Source organism: Meleagris gallopavo, chromosome 3 (genome assembly GCF_000146605.3).
Source record: "Meleagris gallopavo isolate NT-WF06-2002-E0010 breed Aviagen turkey brand Nicholas breeding stock chromosome 3, Turkey_5.1, whole genome shotgun sequence".
Taxonomy (NCBI): Eukaryota; Metazoa; Chordata; class Aves; order Galliformes; family Phasianidae; genus Meleagris; species Meleagris gallopavo.
This window is the reverse complement of record NC_015013.2, coordinates 67,128,385-67,136,418: the sequence shown is the minus strand read 5'-3', so window position 1 is coordinate 67,136,418 and position 8,034 is coordinate 67,128,385. Positions and strand designations below refer to the sequence as shown.

At 34.5% G+C, this 8,034-nt stretch overlaps 1 long non-coding RNA gene across 2 annotated transcripts in view; it reads right to left on the bottom strand.

Moving 5' to 3' along the window:
* LOC116216477 overlaps positions 1-8,034 on the bottom strand; it is a 183,009-nt gene that overhangs the window by 167,635 nt on the left and 7,340 nt on the right. The window contains exon 2 of one of the 2 annotated variants that reach the window (XR_004159291.1): positions 5,400-6,706. The exons of the other annotated variant lie outside the window; for it this stretch is intronic. This is a non-coding gene — a long non-coding RNA (uncharacterized LOC116216477). Of the gene's footprint in view, positions 1-5,399; positions 6,707-8,034 lie in introns of those variants that run through there. 2 annotated transcript variants of the gene reach the window in all.

Sequence of the window (8,034 nt, the reverse complement as noted above, 5' to 3'; positions counted from 1 at the left end):
CCCTTGGAATATTATCTAAAACCAGAAACAATCTGTGCAACCACACACACAGAAATGAAAAGGTTCATTTTTGCAATGTGTTTTTGAAAATTACTATTTTAGGGGATAAATCTTTCATATCTCAATATCACCATAATCCAAAGAATTCAAATTTATCAACAGCTTTTGTAATAAGATGGGTAAAATACCTTGTGCTGGAATTTGGCAAAAGACAAATGTTATACATTAATAAAACTCCAATGATGGTAACATTCCTCCAAGTCTACTGGGAAACAGATATAGAATTCCAAGTCAATTTATTTTCAACTGCATCCTAAACAGTATAAAATTTTGGGTATAACTGATATACAATTTCAGATGCTAAAAGGTGGCAATTGTAGATGTTCCTCTGTAGCATCCAGTTTAATCTATAGTTTCAAAAATCTTACTGGCCAGTAAAGTGTGACTTTGCAATTGAATGAACATCTAACCACAGAAAACATCAATATCGATTTACAGGAGAACAATCCTTATCTTCTTTGGTACTACGGCAATTTTTAACAGAGTATTGCAAAATAACAGAATTTTCCTGAAGAACCTCCTCTCCCTCCTATAAATTGGAGTGAGACAAAGATGCAATATGTCTTATGCACAGTAATTTCTGTCCATAAAATATTATGTATTAATCCAAGACAAATGAGTGAGTTCTTGGATTTAATCAAATTTGATTATATATAATGTAACATATCAAAAAATAATATAAAACCCTAAGAGATGTGCATGTTTGTATGTTGGCAGGAGGTAAGTTCTTACCTGCTTTGGTGGAATCCTTACCAAAGTCAAAACCCACATCATTCCTTGCCCCACCACCTGTGATTGCATGCTTTGGATTAGCTATTTGGAGACAAAACATGCAAATGAACCCACACGTTTAAACCACACCACTAGTTCATGCAATATCTTTCCATGATTTCCTGTCAACTAATAGTTGGTTTCACTCAAAGAAAATATTCCCTTTTAGACTTGCTTTTGAAAACATCCATCTTTTTTCCCTAATGATTCAGTTATGGTCTATAAAGATCTGTATCTTATATGAAGGAACACTTTAGCATCTTGTCGTAGAGTCTCTTAACTGTTGGGAGTTCCATGTCCTACTTCCATGAAAGACAGCTCATTTAAAAAATCAAAATTAGCTGCATGTCTTTTTAAAATTCTGCCCACAAACTGTCTGTAGGATTTTTCTGTAGATTTCACTGTGATAATTTCACTATTTGTTAGCTTGACTTTGAAGTTTCTTTCTGCTCCATCTGCTTTGAAATATGCTGTTATTATTCTATTAATAAAGACCCATTTTTTTCTTTTTTTTAGGTTGAGCTGTGTTAAAAGGTGTTCAGAAAGACAGTAACATAAAAAAATCTCCCAGTGAAAGAACTACCTGGGGACTTATAAAAAGGATACAAGGACAATGATAGTGCATCTCAAGTATAACAGCAGACACATAAAATATACAGCATGAGACAAAAATTACTAAGGAGTAAGAAAGAACGCTTTTAAATGGATTAGGATAATTTTGCTTATTACATTTTTATACACCACTGGTGAGAGGTTGCGACTGAATTCACAAAGGCAATGCATGCAAATACTTCGGATGATTTCACATCAGAAATAATTTAATATTTACACTGCACATTATTTTTTGAGGGGAAAGAAAAAGAAAAGCTATTACTGACTACATACTCTGTGTCTGAATCCCAAGCACTCATGGTGGGTTGCAAGCTGTATGTAAATCACATGTTTTTGAGAAGCTGGAGCTGAAGCACCCCCTCTATTTTTTTTAAATAAACTGTTAGCCTTGCTTTATGGCTAGGTTCCTATTAACTGTGGCAACACAACCAATAACAGTTTCCTAATGTTATCACTTCTTAAATGAAAAGTATTTGCAAAGCTTAAAAGCTTTAAAATTCTCAGATCAAATCTGACCAATACCTAAGGACTAAGACCTTATTGTTCTAAATATCAGTAGGCAAATACGGAAAGCTGAAGTTCTCAGAAATGAGATTTCCTCCTAAGTTTCTACTGTGATACAGATACTACTAAAATTAAATGTCCTGCTCTGTTCATTAAAGCATGCCTTCATAATCCTAATGTTTACTTTATCACAAGGCAATGCAAATAGAAAACATAGGAAAGTTTCTAATTTATAGCAAAACATGCAAAAACATATTCAGTTTGGATTATAAAAAATATAATAGACATTTCAGCAACAACAAAAATACACATTTTAAATTAATTACCAAGAAACAAAAATAATCTTTTTTTGAGGTTTTTGGTTGATTGACTGGTTTTGGTGTGGGCCTGTTTTTATTTTCTTGTTGTTTGTTTCAGTACTGCAAGAAAGACAATTTCATTGTATTTACAGTGGTATCCCGTGCTTACAGAAAGATCCCTTTTTTTATTAACTTCTGTAAATTGAGATGAAAACCTTTTCAGCAAACAAAAGCCTGTGGTGGACAATAAGGCAATACTCCAAAACTGTTTTCATACATAAAAGCCTCTTTATAGTATTGTTGTTAGATATTTCGTAATGAAATTTCTAATATATGTCTGTATATGCAATTTCCCTCAATACAATAAATACAGATAATTCACATATACATTCAACATTATGTTAAAAAAAAGTTATAGATTGGCAAATTGAAGGAATACAAAAATTAAGCAGCGGCAGAATTTAGGAAACAATAAACTTCTGCCTTCTGAAATTACTTCAGCATTTTGATCAGAACTGCAATACTGTATTGTATTGTATTAACGACGTATTCCCAATTTATTTTATTGCAAATGTAATAAATGAAGCTTTAGTTCCTCATTTAAAAAAAAAAAGTTGCTTTATTTTAATCATAAGTCCTGCAGTTTATTTTAAGCTTTTGTTTTCTGCAGAATAAGATGTTGCTGTTCACTGATATGATCATTCATAGATACTGCATTTACTTTCCTTGCTAAGATTGTGATCTGTCCTGATGTGAATCCAATTGTATAAGATATCAGTATACTAATATTGATTAACTGTAAAATAACCCAGACATAAACTCCGGGGCAGTATAATTTATTCTTCTATCATTATTCTGACATTCTACTTTCTTACTAGGAAGTAGGTTCTTGTCAGAAAACTTTTCTTTTTCTTTGCTCTTTACTACCAGCAGAAACAAAATAATGAGCTATGTGAATTCTGAGTTTGGCCCAATGCAACAGCTCTTTCCTACTTCAGATATATCAGAAAAAAATATATAACTAGGAAAAATACATTACTAGAAAAAAATGACATTGCATTTTTTATATTTAATCAAATTTTTATTATTGTATCTCCAAGACTACTGACTCACCAGGTATCAGGTTGGCTGGTCTATTTAGCTAATACTCTGTATTACATTTATCATTTGCATTGAAAGTGGAATCCTGATCTTGCTCCCAATTTAATGAATTGCAAAGTTGTTACAGCCCTAACCACAAAACAGGGAGCGTGTCTTCTATTTATCACTGTACATTCTTTGTATTACTCAAAATACAACTGACTGGGAAAGAGAGAGGCAATTACGAGAAAATACAAGGTAAAAATTTCATCTCTACTGTAAAAAAATTGAACTAAGACATTACATCCTGAAGTAAAGCTCTGTCAGCTGAATCTGAGCGGATTTACATCAAAACCACCGGAAACTTGCAAGTGAGAGCAGTAGCAGACTCCCAGTTTCTACCAGGGCTACGTCTTGCTATACAGAAAGCTATAGATTTTATGGTCAGCGTAGCTGGTATGTTGCATCCTTAACATACTTAAAATATATTCTATATGTGAAGTATCTTATTGACAATAACGGCAGCCTCCATTCAGCCTTATTTCCACCTCAGTTCTGTTTTCTAGGCCAAACAGAGATTACCATCATATTCAGTAATCTTTGCACACAGTAAGACTTCCATAAAGATGCTGAGGTCAGGCTTTTAACTCTGTGTTTAGTAGAGACAGCCATAATTCTCCAGACTTTCATAAGTAATATAACTGTTGCTCGGTCTGAGCAGTAGCTAAAAAATGAGGGAATCATAATTTGGAAATCTTTCAATTTTATGGAATAAGTCTAATATCAGAAGACTAAAGTAATTTACATTAAAACTTGCATGTTACATGTAGGATTCAATATCATGAAACGTACTTTGTCTTACCTTCCAAAACATTTAATTTGAAATAGATCCTTTCAGACTTCAAACTTTTCATTAGGAAGTTCCTAGCTTCAAAGATGTCAATTCTATTACTCCACTTCTGTAAAAATACTTTCCTGATGCACTGCAGGGTTGTAAAATAGCAAACAGCTGGTCGTAGAAGAAATTGATCATTATGGATTATACTGTAGTTACATTCTAAAGTGAGATGGCAATTGCTGTATAAAATAATTTCACCACAGCCTGAAGGAGAAGATAAAGGTTGCAAAGCAAACTACGAAGTTAAAATGTATGATATTTTTATGAACAAGAAAAGACAAATGATTTGAGTCAGCCCAAGGAAGTTATCATCACTCCATCCACTGATTTGAAAAATCTTTGTTTCAGATCCTTCTCCAAGGCTCCTTCTTCCTCTTACTTGTGTATGAAGTCTTAGTGACTTCACTTGCATCAGTGGCTTCAAAATAACTACTCAGAGGAGAAAGTCAGATTTCTCCCCTTTGTAAAGTGGTCTGTAGCATAGAAGGCACTGTACTGCACTTCAACAGCAGATGGGGGCTTCAAATTACATAATTTCTGTCTAAATCTCAGGTTAAGTGATCTACAGTTAAGGCAGGATTTAAGGTAGGTTTCCCTTAACTGACACTTAGGGTTGGCAAAGTTGACCTAAATCTCACAGAGGGATCAAGATTGCCTGACTGACTGTTATTTGTCTTAAAACCATTACACTCCACCTCACACTTTAAGTTCCCTGAAATCCCCCGTGTACAATCTCTCACTTATAAATCCTGTATTTGCAGAAAGCAGTTCCCGGGTTCAGGCAGGAGAACAGGTGAGTTCCATTCAGAGCACACTCTGGTATATGCAGGAGCTTGGTTTTCCACATAGGACAACCACATCATCAGTGCAGTTCCCAAGTACCTCACCGTATCGACCCAAAGAGCTCCTTTGAAGAACTTTGGTTTTTGGACAGACTGCCCAGAGACCCAAATTAACAAGCTCAAGGACTCTGAATATCCTGCCGAAATCAGAAAGCTATTTTTCAAGTGTGTGACTCACGTAAATTGGGCAGAAATAATGAAAATCTAAATAAACTGCAAGAACAATGCATTAGGCAGACTGAAATCTAGCTTCTAGTCAGGTAACGAGGCAATAGTGTTTAGAGCACATCTTAAAAAAAATGTAAAATGAAATTCCAACACATTAGTCAAATGTAACATTAAAATCCCTGAAAGAAGTCATTACTTTATTGCAGTTTTATGCACTGTATTTTAATTTAATAGCATGTTTGTGTTTATCTGTTGTATCTAGATATGCACAACACCTAATAATTTTACCTACAGTACTTTTAAATGTCATTTCAGCATCTAAAGTTTATTTCAGTCTTTTGGACCTGATCATTCTGCTCTGGACCAGTTCCACCAGCATCTCGAAGGTCAGATACCAACATCTTTTTTCATTCAAATATTATAATTGATTATAGTATAACGAGGAATCTGGAATTTTTAATATTTGACCTTTAAGTCTGCAAATTTTTCATGAGGCTTTATTTGGTATTGGCTCCATGGTTACAATTTTGACTTTTCTTATTAGTCAAATTGGTATGGGGGAAATAAAGGACCAGTTTAAGTTCCACATTTAGGAACTTAATGCGGTCTTCTTAGAAAGACCAAGTACTTTCATTCATTTAACAGAATGGTCTAACCATTCTGTTAAAACTTCTAAATCAACTTTGTAAGGTGGGAGGGTTTCCTGGTAGGAATGGGTGTGAAGGGGCAGATTTAGCCCACAAAAAATGAATAATACAATGTAAATTTCGAATGAGCTGAAAGAATTAAGAGAGTTTTTAATTTATAGCCCCACTAAGATGATGGGGAGTAAGATTAGCCACTGGAAGTAAAACTGAGAGAAATGGATGAAGAAAATAAGTAAATAAAGGTAAATGCTTTTGGACATCGGTGAATAAACTGAAACACAGCCCTTTGCACATTGATCTGAAGGGCTCGCTGTGGATATGAAGGAATGAGAAACCTAAACTCTTTTCTCTTATGAAAATGCATAAAACCACTCTACACTTTCACGTAAGTCTACTTTACCAGAAAGAAACCTCCATCCTGTCTCACAGTTACGTGAGTAGTATTACACTATAGTTTGTGAGAAGGGGGGTATTTTTCGTTGTTTGCAAATATTTTATTCTTCTGCTTTTGTTTTTTAATAAGAAATAACAATAAGTATTGAAATATATATAGTGCTGATGAAAGCTAAGGTGGCGGAGAGGAGAGGGGCTGAGACTGAGGGAGGAAGATGAGGAGGAGCAGGGACTGCAAACATTCCCGTTCTCTGAAGCCTTAACTGAACAGCTGAGGATTTTTTCCTCAATTTCTATTGTTCTCCCTCCTAATTCTTTTTCTAGTCCTTTCCCCTCTCCCACCCCTTTCCTACTGCTTCCATTTCATACATCCTTCTGAGTTGTGCCGGCACCAAGGGAGAGGTCCAGAGCAGGAGGGAAGGTCCAGCAAGCCTGAAATAAAAAACATTACAAATAAAAGACAAAAAGAATTCAAATGAACTAACCTAACATATTCAAATGCACTTTCCTCTGTCTGTCACTGCAGACCAGAGTGACATAGGTCTCTACTGCAGAGACTATTTTGATCTTAAAAGATCCAACAGTAAAGAGTAGCCAGGTTATTTTGATTATAATTGATATTTAAAACATTTATTAATATTTGTGACCAAGTATCAAGAATTTCTGAACCCATTTTAAAATTTCTGAAAGGAAATATCATACTATATGGGATTGTGCATAAAATATCATCATCATCATCATCCTGGCATTCCTGAAATAATTTATTTCTTTAAACTGTAATTACTTTTCCTGTAATTGCTCTTTTCATTAGCAAGTCCCTGAGCAAATATTCCTCATTCAGCAACCCTGGACCACCTATCACACAGAGCAGCTGTTATGGTTAGACCAAGCAACATCAAATGGCAGAGTCTGGCTAATACCGTTACGAAGAAGTTCAGTTGTGTTCTTCTATGTCCCCACATTGTACAGTCATGAGGTCTTTATAATGCTGTGTCAACACTGTACTTCCAAATATGAGTCAAAAATGCATGACTGAAAAGGGGAATGTTACGGTGCATAAATAAAACTGAGGAAAGAGCTGACTTAATCAAGTCAGCTAGGAATACGATCCTTGAAAATCCATTTTTTGTGAAGACTGCTCAGACAGTGCATTGTTGAGATATGGTACAAAAAACAAAGGTAGAAATATCAATACATATCAAAGAACAGAGATGAAGACAAAGACGTGGTAAAGTGCATAACATGACATGGTAGCCTGCTAACACTGTGAAGAAAAAAAAAAAGAGGACAGCAGTACAATGCATAGGGCAGTAGCACAAATGGGCAAGTTTTTCTGTAAAAAGCCTTTTTCAGAGTCATTTACAATTTTCAGATTCAGATCTTCAGCTTTTTGCTGATCTACTGTTAACTTTTTGACACAATTACTATATACAGTTACATTAATTCACATATGTAAAGTTTAGCTTGATCCAATTGACATCTACACAATCCTTATCTTTCTGTTATTTTCAGAGGTTTTTCAGATGAGGTCCATGATTGTACTCAGCAACTGAAGTGCCTGGATTTTATGGTAGAACTCTGCAAGGAGAATTCATTGAAGCTGTAGGATTTATAAACTTATAAAGAGTCAGAAAATTATATGAAGTGATAGGAAAAAAAAAAAAGATATGAAATTTTGGCCCCAACAGAAATCTTTGGGAATTCTATCATAGTTTAGAACTGATTCAAACTGTTTGAAAATACATATTGATTTCTGTAAA